The sequence below is a fragment of the Telopea speciosissima genome, chromosome 9 (assembly GCF_018873765.1).
Source record: "Telopea speciosissima isolate NSW1024214 ecotype Mountain lineage chromosome 9, Tspe_v1, whole genome shotgun sequence".
Classification (NCBI taxonomy): domain Eukaryota; kingdom Viridiplantae; phylum Streptophyta; class Magnoliopsida; order Proteales; family Proteaceae; genus Telopea; species Telopea speciosissima.
In genome coordinates, this window is record NC_057924.1 from 39,452,068 (window position 1) to 39,468,203 (window position 16,136).

A 16,136-nucleotide genomic window follows, 5' to 3' on the forward strand; every position below is an offset into this window, starting at 1 on the left:
CCCATCTGGAAGCTGTTTTGAAAGCTCTCACCAAGGTTCAAGTGCCCATAGAAATGGGACATGAAGAATTATCTCACATAGTGGGGGCCACTTATGCCATTCAGTCGCTCTTTTTCTCAGAAGAGGACTTACCCCGGGGAGGAAAGAATCACAACTGGGCACTCTACATTACTGTGGAATGTAACAAGAACCAGGTCCCCCAGGTTCTGATAGACAATGGGTCTGCCCTCAATGTAATGCCTCTCAAAGCAACAAGATGCATGGGTTTATCTCTAGACAAGATGAAGTCATCCAGTTAAACCATCAGGGCATACGACAATTCCAGGAGGGAGGTGATTGGGATTCTTACCACCAATGTCAAGATCGGGCCAGCCCACTTTATCATAGACTTCCAAGTCATTGACATTCAAGCATCCTTCAATATGTTGCTTGGAAGACCATGGCTGCATTCAATAGGAGCCTTAGCATCAAGTCTTCATCAGAAGTTGAAGTGCATACAAGACCAGAAAGTGATTACCATCTTCGGAGACCCAGAAATGGTGCACATTTTGGCCAACATTGAAGTAGGTGGTTCACCTTCATAGGAAGTACAGCTGGGTGGGTTTGAAATTGGCCACATTCGCACTACCTCTGTAAATGGAGAAGATTGGAGTCTAGAGAAATTCCCGATGATATGGAGTAAGGCCTCTATAAAGATCATGAAAAAGATGAAGTACTTTTCAGGACTGGGGTTAGGAAAGAACCAACAAGAGATACCAACATTCCCAGAGATACAAGCCAATACAACCCGTCAAGGTCTAGGGTTTAATCTGAAGGATCCAAAGAAGAAAGCCTCAGGATGGAAATACAATGCGGCAAATGGTACTCCATACTTTAAGACTCTGAATGGGTACTTCGTGAAGGAGGGAGAAAACTTCCCTTACTGTGAAAATCAAGAACCATGGTTCAATCAAGAGCAGGGCAAACATCTACCAGGGCTTGAAATATTCTTTGAGAATGAAGTGGATTGGGTGGCCATGGAATTGGATCAAGCTAGCAAGAAAGAAGTTCAAGGAGATCGTGGGATCGGCGAGCTGTTCGAAGTGGCGGTGATCATTGAAGAAGAGGAAGAGGGAGTAGCACCACATCTTCTCATACAACCCCTCCAAGGATCCATAGCAAATTGGGCAAGAATGATGGAAGATTTTCATATTAATGAGTCTGAAGTTATAACCAGCTCTAGCATAGTTCTGTCTAAGTCTATCCCTGAGTCTGTATCTGAGTCCCGTGGAAATGTCTAGTCTATTGGGTCTGTCTGTACTCTTCCCTTTATCATGAATGAAATTGCTGATTTCGAGTATATTCCTTCTTCTTCTTCTTCCTATTCTTCTGATGATGATAATATCTTAGAACATCGTAATCTGTTAGAACAATTCGAGCAAAGAGGAGCTCAACCTGTCCGAGTGGACACCCATCCTATAAATATAGGGACCGATCAATGCCCTCGAATGATCAAAATTGGTTCTTCTCTCAACGATGATGAAACATCCCAAATGATCTCTCTCCCCAAAGAATTTGAGGAAGTCTTCGCCTGGTCCTACAAGGATATGCCCGACATTGATCCAAGGATTGTGCAACACGAATTACCAACATATCCGGATGCTCGTCCAGTCAAGCAGAAGTTAAGGAGGATGCGGCCAGAATGGAGTGAGAAGATCAGGGAAGCAGTCATCAAGCAGTGGAATGCAGGATTTCTCCAAGTAACCTAGTACCCTCAATGGTTATCCAATATTGTCCCTAAGAAAGATGGGAAGGTCAGGATGTGTGTAGATTTCCGTGACCTAAACAGGGTCAGCCCTAAGGATGATTTTTTGTTACCCCACATTGACATTTTGGTGGACAATACTACAGGCCATGCTCTGCTATCCTTCATGGATGGTTTCTCAGGATATAACCAAATCAGTATGTGCCTGAAGGACAGGGAGAAGAGTGCCTTCACCACACCATAGGGAACATTTTGTTACAAAGTGATGCCTTTTGGGTTGAAAAATGCTGGGGCAACATATCAAAGAGCGGCCACGGCTATCCTACACGATATGATACACAAAGAAGTAGAGGTGTATGTCGATGATATGATAGTCAAATCTGTTGATCGATAGGGCCATTTTGCAATCCTCAGAAAATTCTTTGAAAGAATCAAAGAATACAAGCTAAGGTTGAACCCTCAAAAATGTGTGTTTGGGGCCAAAGCAGAAAAACTGTTGGGGTTTCTTGTCAGCGAAAGAGGAATAGAAGTAGACCCTGACAAGATAAAGGCCATCACAGAAATGCCACCAGCCCAGACAGAAAAGGAGGTACGAGGGTTCTTAGGCCGCATCCAGTACATCAGCAGGTTCATATCTCGGTTGACATCCACTTGTGAACCTATCTTCAAACTCCTAAGGAAGAAAGAGCCAAAAGAGTGGAATGAGAAGTGCCAAGATGCTTTTATGAAAATCAAAGAGTATCTACTTTCTCCTCCTATACTTGTCCCTCCAGTGCTCGGTGAACCTTTGCTCCTATATTTGTCAGTAGGAGAAACAACGATCGGATCAATGATGGCCCAAGTTAGCAAGGCGGATGGAGAAGAGCACGCAATTTACTATATGAGCAGGAAATTATTGGAGTATGAAACTCGATATACTCTTGTGGAGAAAACCTGCACGTCCCTGGTTTGGGTAACTAAGCGTCTAAGGCATTGCATGGTATCACATCCCGTCAAGTTGATCTCGGGATTGGATCCAATTAAGTACCTTTTTGAGAAACCAGCATTGATAGGGAGGATGGCTAGGTCGTTGCTGCTATTATTAGAATTTGACATAACTTATGTCAATCAAAAATCTGTGAAAGGGCGAGCAATCTCTGATCATCTGGCAGCATTCCCCTCAGAAGTTGATTCTCGAGCGACACAGGACCTTTTCCCAGATGAAGATTTACACTCCATAGAAGCGAAACCAAATGAAGGGTGGCAATTGTACTTTGATGGAGCCGCCAATCAAAAAGGATTTGGCACAAGGGTATTACTAATAACCCCAGATGATTTTTACTTGCCGATGGCCTTCCGGTTAGAATTCAGTTGAGCACCAATAACATAGCAGAGTATGAAGCTTGTGCTATTGGGTTAGAAATGGCTTTGTCTATAGGGGTGGACAAAATTAAAGTTTACGGAGATTCCTCCGTTGTGATCTGTCAAACATAAGAAAAGTGGAAGACTAAGAATGAGAAGTTAAAGCCCTACCAAGTTTATTTGGAGCAACTGATCCAATGCTTCAAGGAAGTCTCTTTTGAGTATCTACCCAGGGATAGCAATTGGTTCGCTGACGCTTTAGCCACTTTGGCATCCATAGTGGAATGTGATACTCAGGATAAGATCCAGCCTTTCTTGATAGAAAGAAGGACCCGCCCAACATATGGAGAGCCAGTCAATGCACTCACCGAGGATGGAAGGCCTTGGTATGCTCCAGTGATTGATTATATAAAGGAAAGGAGGTACCCTAAAGAGTTTTCAAGAGAAGAGGCACTTGCAAAAATATGCTACTCAATTCATCCTCCAAGGAAACTTGTTGTATAAGAGGTCTTATGATGGCAGCCAATTATTATGTGTAGATGAGGATTAGGCTCAAACCATCATGGAAGAAATCCATCAAGGAATATGCGGACCACACATGAATGTAAGGATGTTAGCCAAGAAAATTCTCAGGATGGGATATTATTGGGCCACTATGGAAGCTGAATGTGTTGCCTTCGTAAGGCGATGCCATAAATGCCAGATATTTGCCAATATCATTCATATTCTTTCAATGGAGTTATACTCATTAAATGCCCCTTGGCCATTTTCTACTTGGGGAATTGATGTAGTTGGTAAGATAACTCCAAAAGCTTCAAATGACCATCAATTCGTGTTAGTCGCCATCGACTACTTCACAAAATGGGTGGAGGCTCAATCTTATGCAGTCTTGCCTTCCGCCAAGGTGATAAAATTCATAAAAGAGAACATCATCTCTAGATACGGTGTCCCTCAGCAATTGATTTTCGATCAAGGCTTGCATTTTCGAGGAAAAGTGGAAGAACTCTGTAACCGATTTGGCATTAAGAGGCATAGGTCTACCACTTACCGTCAACAGGCTTATGGAGCAGTTGAAGCAGCCAACAAGAATATGAAAGTTATACTACAGAAGATGGCTGATGCACATAATGACTGGGCAGAGAAACTTCCACTGGCCTTATGGGCATATCATACATCTATCCGAACTTCTATCGGAGCTACCCCGTATTCTCTGGTATATGGGACGGAAGCTATATTGCCAGTAGAAATTCAAGTCCCTTCTCTTCGAGTCTTACTCGATAGTCAATTGCCAGAAGGGGAATGGGTAAGGGCTAGATATGAAGAGCTCAATCTCCTGGATGAGAAAAGGATGAAGGCCACAGACAATCTTAAGAAATATCAGCAAAGAATGGCTAGGGCATTTAATAAGGGTATCCGCACTCGAAGCATTGAAGAAGGAGATTTGGTCCTTAGAGAGCAGTGGGCTCCGATTCACGACCTAAGAGGAAAATTCTGACCCAATTGGAGCGGACCCTACAAAGTCAAGACCATATTGCCAGGCCAGGCAGTCCAACTCTCTGATCTTGATGGAGAAGATCTTAGGGGATTGGTCAACATGGACTAGTTAAAGAAGTATTTCATCTGAGATATGTGAAGTAATTTGAACTATGTTCGACCTGATTCCTCCCAAAGGATACGTAGGGCACGCGATATATTCGGGTACGGTCTCACAAAAAAAAAAAGAAGAGGAGAGCACATTGTATTGGTTTCCTCCCATAAATTCTGCCAGCCGGCGTCCCTTGCACATATGGGTAAATCTCGCCATTTGACCTTCTATTCCTTGACCTAGCTTAGGTATAAAGTCATCTAGAGCTGGTTATTAACAAAGGATTTATTCATTCTATGTCGTAAAATGCTAACCCGATCCTTGATGCAGGTAATATGAGGGGACCAAAGAAAGAAGGGCTCGACGAACAGTTGCGCCAATGGACTCTCCGGATGAATGTAGATGAGCCTACACTTTCTGAAGATCACCATCTGACAGTACTGGGAATAATTGATTGTTTCAAGCTCCATCATAACTTACTAAGGGAAGTGTCGAGGTGCTGGAATCCCCAATTACATGCATTTCGCTTTGGAAAAGTCTGGCTGGCTCCGACCATTGAAGAATTTCGAGCCTGCATGATGACACCCCCTCGAGGAAAATTATTCCTCCCAACCATGAAGAAAGAATAGCTTTTCAAAGATTTGGAAGATTTCTTCGCCATGAATAAGAAGGAGGTAAAGCAAGTTCTCAATTATGACAAGGTGGATGCGTTGAAAGTTGTGAAGATCTTCAACAACAATAGGTTTGAAGAAGAAGGACAGATCAGGTGCAGAAAGAGGGCATACTTATTCTGCATAATTGGGAGGTATCTGTTAACATCTCCAGGGAAAGGCATGTCTCCAATGATTGCGGAAGTAGTTAAGCAGATTGAAGAAGGATGCAACATCGCTCCTACCATTTTAGCAGAAACGTTCAAAGGGTTTGACACCATGAGTCAGTCTCAGAAATACGGAACAGACTTCCTTCAAGGATCTCCAGCAATGTTCCAAATGTGGTTGATGGAAAAACTGAAGTTGGTTGCACCAATTCCGTGTCCTCACCTTCAACCCATGCATTATCAAAAAAGAGGAAAAAGTCAGAATTCCACAAGATCCAAGACTGGAAGAAGTATTTAGAGGAAAGAGATGTTCAAGAAATCTAATGAAACTGCCCCTGGATAAGGGCCGAGGTAGAAAAACCAGAAATACCCGGGTGCAATTATGTGAGATTCATGGGTCTGACTCACACTAGTTTTTATACCCCTTCCTTAGTATCTTCAAGGCAGGAACAACCTAAGTTGAAGAATTTTACAACTCCAGAGATGTTGACACAAGAAGTGATGATCCTGTTATCCAAAAAATGTTGTAAATAAGTGATATCAATCCAATGTTCCTATCTTTACTTGTTTTTCTATCCTTTCTCATAGAATGGAACCATTTGTTAATGTAATTTGTGCTTCTAAAGAAAAGGATTAAGTCATGTGTGCATTCCAAAGAAGGAAGTATCCAATGAATTCATAAACAACTTGTTTATGTATACAAAAAAAAAGAAGAAAAGTGTACATAAAAATCACAGTAGTATCTATACAAAGAATAAACAAATATAAAAAAAAAAAGGGGGAGAGTAAATGTACATAGTTGTGACAATATTTCCCAAAAAAGAAAGAATAATAAAAAAAAGGGGGGAGGGTCACGACTCGGGGGAGTAATCGTCGACATCCAAGGCTCCCCCCTCACCACTCTGAGACATCCTCAGAGCATCTCTCTCAACCTCAGCTCGGGCTAGATCACCCTGTAGCTTCCCGATCATGAGCCACATCCTCTCATTCTCTCTCCGATAATAGTCAAGGTCGGTCCTCTAAAAAAAGAAGAAGAATGAAGAGTCGAACATCAAGAGATAAAATTCATGAGGAAAGATGAACAAGAAAGGGAGAAAAGAAGGAAAGCATTACCAGCCGGTGGGTCGCATCCACGCGAGAGATGATCATCTCATCCATACTCGCCATCATACTCCTCATATCGGCGTATCGGCTCGCGTCCACCTAAACACAGTATTCATTCAAGATGTTAAGGGTTGGTAAATTAATAAATAAATATTAGAAAAGTAGGAAATGCTTACCCCATCATAAGGGAGAGGGAGGCCTAGATCGACATCCGCAGCACGAGGAGGTGGTAGGATGACCTCGACCATCCCGGGCTCGTGGTGGAGGATAAACCACGAACGGTATCCCAGGATATGGTAATTTGAACCAGTGATCTGCATGGCCGGGACCTCTCCAGAAGGCCCAACGCCCGACTCCGCCTCCACTGCTCGAGAGGCGCGGGATGAACTCCCACCACCATAGACCCCCGGAACCATAGGGTGGCCTGGGAACTATCAAGAGAAGAAGCAGAGCAAAACAAGAGTTAGCTTAACAATCTAATGAGTAAATAAAGAGTGAAAGATGGTGAAGATCTTACCAAAGGTCCCTCTCGGGTAAGGGGGACGTAGACTGTCTCCCAATGAAGGAAGGTGGTGTAGTCCGTATCGACTAACACCAGCCCTATCCCAGGCTTGCCTGCCCTCCAATGCTCGATCTCCTCTTGATCCATCAGGGCTGGCTCGTGAACTCTAGCATGAGGAGGGCATGAGATTAGTCATGTCTTGGACCACTGTAGGGATACTTGTTCTCCCATGTAGAAGGAGAACCCCCATGGACCCTCAAAGAGCATCCAGTAGACGGAGAATGCCGAGACCCTGTTGAATAGGTCCGGCTCTAGAATAACCTCCCCCAAATAGGCGTGGGGAGCAGTCTGTTAGGCAAAAGGGGGTTAGGAAAATAATAATAATAAGAAAGTAACGATAAAAAGCATAAAGATAAAAGTCATACCATCTTGAGCTGCAGCTCGTTTAGGAGGGCGCGTATGGACTCGACGTCCTTATGGCAACCGCTCCTGAGCAGGTGGGACTTATGCCACCGCGTAGCCCTGGGAAAAGTGGTTTCGGGATCATCCCCAGCTTTGAAAGTAGGGACCTGGAACCGAAGAATCTTATAGCTCCATGTCTGCGATAAATAGACCAGTCAAATAAATAAAAAATTTTAATAATAAAAAAAAAATAATAATAATAACAAAAGAGATGGTTAACCAAGGGAGGAAAGCTTACCCGGAGGACCACGGTACTTATAGGAACATGTATTATGCATTACTACACCAGATAAGACAGTTTTTCTATACTATTAAGGCTAGGTGACATGTTTCCTTAAGTTTACAGAATCCATCCCTTTTGAGTTTACAGAATTTGGACCTTCTGAATCCAAATATGTTGGTTTCAATACCTAATTCTGCACTCTTTAGGTAAACGACCTGTTTCTTTAGGATTGCATAGTTATGGAATCATATTTTAGACCTCTTTTGTATTTTCTACATATTCTAGTGAATGTTTATGCATGTTTTCATATGTTGACATTTATTATCGGTTTTTTCCACATGATGATTATGTGTTAGCATTAATTATATTGCAAATGCATTAAAGTTAGTGGCATTTGAATTAGTGCTTAATGAATTTTTCTTGAGAGCAGAATTAGAGTTCTAATAAGTTTAATAATTCATTGGCATTATTATTTTAATTGTGAAAATGTAGAATCAAGCTTATGAAAACATATAAGGGGTCTAGATGTAAGTATTGTAAGAAATGCTATTAAGGGATTGCTATTTAGGTTGCATCCCATAAAGTGATATGCATTCCTTTAATACATGAACCACATTATTATATTGCGACCGATGTAAATGGATAGTTTTCCATCCCCAGCGGGAGGGGACTATTTTACGTACTTGTAGGTTGGGGTAAGATAATTGTGATAAGTACTAGACACTGCACCCAACGGTGTGGTTTAAGTTGGTGTGATTCACACTAGTTTTACCACATAAGAGTCAAATCTTGTTATCACAACTGTAGCCTAACAGCGAGTTGTAATGAAACTCGATTTGACACTGAAACTATTTCAAATAACTGCTTCACTATAAAAACTTGATAGACTATTGCAAGTTGCAACTGCAGTCCAACGATGGGCTATAATGAGCTTTAGTATGTTGCTGATAATTGGCATTGGCTAATGTCAGCATAAGGTAGCTAAAATAAACGTGAGTTAACTTTTAGTATAATATTAGCATGCTTTAGTTATTCAAATAATTAATTTCTTCTCTTAAATTAATTGCAGCAAACCTAGATAATGTTTACAGAATCCCTATGTTGATTGGGGATAATTACCAGGATTGGAGGGAGAAAGTCGAAACGACATTGATAGTTATGGACAATGATCTTGTAATTTCTAAAGAGAAACCTTCTCCTCTCACAGAATCAAGTATGCAAGATGAAAAAGAACACTTTAAAGAGTGGGAACGATCCAATAAGGCCTGTCTTGCATTATAAAAGGTAATATAAGCTAGACCATTAAGGCATCAATTCCAGATAGTGATAAAATAATTGATTATCTTAAGATTGTGGATGAACAATTTGTCAAGTCAGATAAGTCCATAACTATGACTTTCATCTGAAAATTTAACTCCATAAAGTATGATATAAGTAAAGGAATGAGGGCTTATATTGGGAAAATGAGAGACATAGTAACACACTTAAAGGCACTTAAGGTGGTTTTGCCAGATCACTATTTGGTTTACCACATTTTGAATTCTCTTCTTAAGGATTTCACTGGCATAAAGACTTTTTATAACACACAGAAAGGTGAGTGATCACTTAATGACTTATCTCACATTTGTGTGGAAGAAGAAGACAGGTCAAAGAAAGATTCAAAGATAGAAAATGCAAATCTCACAACCATTAAGTATAAGGGTTAGTCCAATAACACTAAAATGAAGAGAGACAAAGGGTAGATGCCTATAAAGACTGAACGCATGAAGGTTTCTCAAAAGTATTTCTTTTGTAAGAAACCAGGACATCTAAAGAAGGATTGCTTCAAATACAAATAGTGGTTAGAGAAGAAAGGTATGTTTGAAATCTTTGTATGCTATGAGTCATTTCTAGTTGATTCTTATTACAATAAATGGTAGGTTGATTCAGGTTATACAACTCACATTGCCACCACAATGCAAGGCTTTCTGAAAATAAGGCTATTGACGAAAATTGAAAGATGCATATATTTAGGCAATAAAATGCAATCTGAAGTCGTAGCCGTAGGAATTTTCAAATTAGTTTTGCATTCAGTATTTGTAATGGATTTGGGTAGAATTTTTTATATTTCAACTTTTAAGAAGAACTTGATATCGGTGTCACGTTTAGCACCATTAGGATTTGTTTTTCATTTTGGTACAACTTTACAAGTTTTAAAAAATAATGTGATGGTTGGTTCTAGTAGCTTAATTGATGGTTTATATTTATTGCATTTGGATTATGCTTATGAAAGTAGTTTATTATCCACGTTTAATAATGTAAGCACTAAAAGAATTATTGTTAATGAGAAATCCTCCATGTTGTGGCACCAAAGATTATGTCATATCTCTATTGAGAGATTGAAAAGACTGGTGAAAGGAGTACTTAATACTCTAGATTTTAGTGATTTTGGAACTTGTGTAGACTGTATTAAAGGAAAGTTGTTACACCCGCACCCCAGATATACTCTTATACACAGGGCCAATCCAGACCATACCCAAAGGGTAATGCCTTATGGCTATAGTCAACACTAACCTTGAACTAGAAATACCATAGAAAGAATCCCCTTGAAGCCTTGGAAGTGTGGGCAAAAGCCCCGCAACTTTCCTTGAAGTTTGGGCCATAATAGTAGTACCGGAGTCACAAACGGACTTACTCTTACTGAATCCGCTCGAGGATCCGCCCGTACTGTCATCAGTCTTTTGGTTAGTTTTCCTACGGGACCCACATCCCCGTGTCATGGACACTACCATTAGACCTTTGGACCATATGGACCCCTACCCTTGCCATGGATTGGTTTTTTGGACCATGAAGTGGGGCCCACAAGGCCTAACTTATGTAATTAATGGGTTTTACATACCCTAGTCTAAACCAAACAAGACCTAAGGGCTAATAGGCCTAATTGAGGTTTGAACCCAACCCAAACAGGACCTAACTGGCTAAATGGACCTAAGGGCCATGACTTGGACCAATCATGGTCTAATGCCTAACCCAAAACCCATTTTAAAGCCTAAAAACCCAACTACATTCTAAGACCCTAACCAAATACACCCTAAGGACCCTTCTACCCCCCTTAAAGCTAAATTAATCCCCTTTATTCACTTATCTCTCCCCCTCCCCAAAACCATGGAGGAGAAAAGACAAGAGAAAGAGAAAGAGGAGGAAGAAAGAGGGAAGAAGTAGGAGTGGAAGAGAAATGAGAGGAGAAGGGAAGAAGATGGGACCTATGCCAAAATGGCTGGCTGCCCCACATCTCCTTCTTTTGTTGACCGGACCAAGAAGGAGGAAGAAGGTGAAGGAGAAGAGATGGAAAGGAAGGGAAGAAACCAAGGGGGCTCACCTAGCCTTGGACTCCACCCCTCTATTGGAGGACCTCACCAAGGTAAGCTCCCCAAACTTAGTTTCCCTCCATTTCCCCTTTGATTTTGGTACATTCCTTGAGCTTGGACTGACCTAGAGTTCCATTGGGACTCAAGGTAGAGTTCGGTCCTTAGTTGGAGCTCTAATGGAGCTAACCTAGGTTTGGTTTTAACCCCTTGGTGCTACAATTTCAGCCATGGCTGTGAAGCCTTGGTTTTGGAACTTGAAACCCAACCATTGGACCCCAATTTAGACCAAACCTTATAGGATCTTGGATCCATGAGGTGAGCCTAGGATCTAGTGACCCTAGGAAGGTTTAGACACCCCCTCCATGACCCTGAGATGCTAAGGAGCTCCAAGCTCCAAGCTGGAGCAGAAACTCCTTGAAATCTCGAAAGAGACTGTCGGCAGACGAACGATCGGATCCATCTATAGTGGTACCGCCAGTCAGTCCATGTAAACCCTACGTAATAGCCTAAGCAGACGAAGACACAGATTCACTCTACTTGCCTCCGCCCGGGACCTGTTGCTCTCGGGTTTATCTTAGGAATCGAACGGATGCAGGGGCGGACCCAAGAAGCACCTCCGCCCGTGGATCTGCTCCTTTTAAGTGTGTCTTAGGTGTCGAAGGTATGCACCATCGGACTCAAGTAAGAAGTTCTGCTCATGGGCCCTCTCGGGACGATAGGACTTGCATATAGTATATCTGCAGCTAGGATGCTTGTTCCCTTATGCTACGACCCTTGCCAACAGGGGTTTATGTGTAGGATAGTCTGAGCACCTGCGGTCTGTGGAGGTGGGAGGGGCCAAGACAGGGGTAGTGATGGCTATCGGGGTTTGCCACTGGGTGCTCATGATGGTTTCTATCGGCGCAGGTCCCTTCGTGATAATTGAGGTCTCACTAGGGCGATAGGATAAGTGACCATCAGTGTTTCCTGAGTTATCATAGTAGCATATACTTGACCGATAGAATTGTGTGCTAGGTGGAAAATGAAGCTAACATTAGCATGCATCACTTTATTTGATATTGATTGTATGGTGTATGTGCATTCTCCTTTGCTCCCGCACTAGCTAGTGTAGCTAACCCCGTTATACAGCCATTTTTTAGTTTATATGCAGATAGCCTCTTGACGAGCACCGTTGGATGCGGATCAAGTGGAGTTGATGATGGTGACTTGGATGTCGAAGTACACTCAAGAATTTGTGCCCTTGTAATAATTATTTATTTATTTAAATTCTGTATTCATTCCACAACCATGTATAAACTGTATGTTTACTTATTAGGAGAGATTGATTGGTTATGAATACTGATATTGTACTATGTGTTATCATTAGAGAACTGATGCTCTATAACTTCACATATTTGAATTTAATTTCGCTTCCGCTAACTCTGTGATTGGAAGATTTATTCCTTTCGGTACGTTCCTTTCTGTCGTCATAATGTGATGACAGGATGGACTGTGGCTCAAAACACTGTATCTGCGTTCCTGGTAGGTGTTGGGATGATGTGTAATTGTTCCAGTCATACCCCTATGTGGCAAACTATCTTACATCGGGATAGGGGCGTGACAAAGTGGTATCAGAGCATGATGCTCTGCACCGACCATAGTTCAGTGTAACCTTTTAATTTACTCTCCACAAATAGGTTCTAAATTAAAAATCTCAAGAACATAAATGATTGTATGTGGACATAGGAAGAATACTAATTGGAGTAAAAATAAGAATCTTGATGATAAAAGACAACCTAAAACCTAGAATTGAAACATAGGCTGTGGGATAATAATTGTATAATCGCTTGGTTGAGTCTTAAATAGATACTAGAGGGATATACATATGTTATAATTTATGATCAGTAATGGATTAAATTTAACTAGCCACCACAATCCACAATGATCTAAAAGAGGAAATAAGTTGTATATGTATATATATATAAACGCTAAATACAACTATTCCAAAGAATATAATTTTCCTAGAGGCAACTAAGGTTCTTCACCATTTGACACTTGTGATTCTATCCTGCTTAATTTAATTCTTTGAACCCAACCATGATTGTGTCATTTCCTGTTTGGGCATACCTGTGCCCTCTCTAACTTAAAACACCAGATTCCCTTGTCTGACCCAAAACACATGATTTTCAACTATGCAAGATCAATAGATACACCTAGTAGTTCTAAAAGTTCTTAGATTGTTCCCACTGTCAGATCAAAGGAGGAAAAAGAAGTGTAAGAACTAAAGGAAAAAGAGCAAATAAAATAGTTCCATAAATTAACCCTCAGGGGCAAGAGAGTAAGAGAACTGATAAGATAATTTTGAGAATTTTTGGAGGAAGATCGGAACTAGTCACTGGCACTGGCGTCACCACCACGACTAAGGAAGAAATTGATGTCGTCTATTCCTCGCCCCATGTCCGCCATATGTCAAGCTTGGGCATTCGGTTGTTTCCAGATCCGGTTGAAGCCATCTGCCACCCGCACGCCCAGCCATCTAATGGCCATTGATAAGTCATCACCTTCCCTTGTGACCTTTGAGGTAGCTACTGCAAGTGATTTGGGACCTCTGAGCTCAGAACCGGCCTCTCTGTCATTTTCCTCACCATCTTTAATTCCTTTTCCCTTATCATGCTGAGTCGGTCCCCCTGCACTATCGTAAATAGGGTATAGGTTCATCTCTCGCAGGGTGTCAAACCCGATAGGCTCCTGAGTGCTTGACTTCTGGGGTTCCTGATCAAGATCAACTTCAAAGCAGAGGAAAACCCAAGTAAGTAGTCGACTGTAGGACAGTGCGTGCCTTCGGGTGGAATCCATAACAATGCGAGCCATGTGCTTCATGATTATGTAGGGGAGACAAATAGGTTGGCCAGTATATAGGAAATGAGCTAATACCGCAGACATCAGAGAAGGGTGTGTGCTACTTGCCTTGGAGGGAACTAGATTTATTTTGGCAATGAGAATACGGACCCGCTGTGAAGGAGGAAACTTGGAGAGGTCCTTATTCTTCTTGTACCTGTTGTTCGTGAGCACTTGGAACAACTCCCTACTCTCTTATGGGTGCAAGCTTTGGTCTGGGTGGCCGTCTGAAGAATAGTAAACCTTCCTCCCTTCTGCCAAAATATCAAGGATGATTCTCAATTCTTCAGTGGTAAAACTGATGGAGACCCCCTTTACTACTGTAGTCAGTCTGAGATCACCGTCATCTCCCTTTGATAGAAGCAATTTTGAGTAGAATTCTCTAATCAGAGCAGTGTAATAAAACTTAGGTAGAACTAGCATGTTGGACCACTCCAACCTCTCGAATCTAGTCTCCACCTGATACGCCACCATTTCCTCCGCGGTTATATCCCTTTCTACGAGAATTCTCCTATTAAAAAGACGTCCCTGGGAATGTCCCTCGGCCCCTTCATGAGTCAACTGAGACGCTCGGTGTGCGGCAGGAATGGCAGATACAATAGCAGTGCCTCTCTTTCTTTTAGGAGTCATGAGGTCACCTGCACTCCAAACCCATTTCCAATGACTTTTCCACGTTCCCATTATATATTATCATTTTATATCACATTTATATGCACTCCTCCTTTGATTTTCCATCATGCATAGTCTTCCATTCAATTCATCTCTACATCAATTGGGCATTTCACCTCTGCAAACTTATTTGCCAATCCTATACATCATTACCCCATTTTGGCTTACCTTCTTGCTAATCTACTTGGTGTTGTCTCATGTGTGGAGAAGAGACAAGAATATTATGCAAACAATGCCCCACGTGTAACCCCTTATTTATGGATGTGAGGGATAGGACTGAAGTAAGCAATAAGCATATGTTGATTTACTTACACCCCATTATATGTCAAACAAACAAGTTGTCGGATAGAATACCCCAACACGAGACAAGAATCAATTGTTGAGGAAAGAAAAGGAATGCCAAGGATTGGGCAAGTAATCTCAAGAATATAAAGTGCACTTGGGGGTGCACTAATAGGATGAACTATCAAGAGAAGGAAATAGACTTCGAGGATTTTATCTATTGTTACACAATGCATAAGAAATGTACTTGGTGGCATATCAATGGAATTATTTGATAAAGTCTAGGTACATGTAATGGATTAAATAGGATCTTGAAGGATTTCTCAAGTATGAAAGAGTTGAAGAGTTTTATCCCAATCAAGCCTAGAATCTATCCAAGACAACTAATTAAATAAGATAAACAATCTTTAAAATGCTTAAAAGTATACAATAATCAAGTAGAAAGCCATCCCTATAGTGGCATTGATAGTTAGAGCTTGAACCAAACCCAAGGACTTGAGTCTAAATCGGTTTTGGCATGAACATGGTGTATATGGCCATAAGGATGCAAGCAAAGCCAAGACATGATCATACTTGGGATGAATTATCACAAAACCAAGAGGAAATGAAGGAGAAGACAAAGAGACACAAGCAAAATATCTCAATGAGAAGAATAGAGAATTGAAAGGGAAAGTGGAGGAGAGAAATTTTACCTTGATTGGTTGAGGAGTGATCTTGAGGCTTGAAGTTTGCAAAGAACTCCTCAAGAAGCCTGTGGAGTCTTTCTCCCTCTCCCTCCGTCTGTGTCTTCTTTAGAGCCAAAGTAAGTTTTGAAACTCACGGTTATGTTTGGTTGAAATTCCTCAAATGAACGAATGAATGGAATCAGTTATCGTGACTCCACTTGTCAGTATGTCCCGCCTATAATTTGAAAATTTGTGAGTTTATAACTGACCAGATCAATGAACGGATCCACTGCCATGAGTCCGCCCGTAGATCTAATCGATTCATATTCTCTCAGACTTTTGATCTTCTGAGAACAGACGAACAAACGGATTCACATTTCGCATCCGCCCGTTAGTCCGCTCTCCCTATCTTGCGAGGAAAACATGAACAGAACCAAAGCACTGATACCGCTCGTGAGTCCACTCGCTGTTCTTTTGGGATTTTGATCCCAGACTTTTGAGACCTTTTGACCAACCCA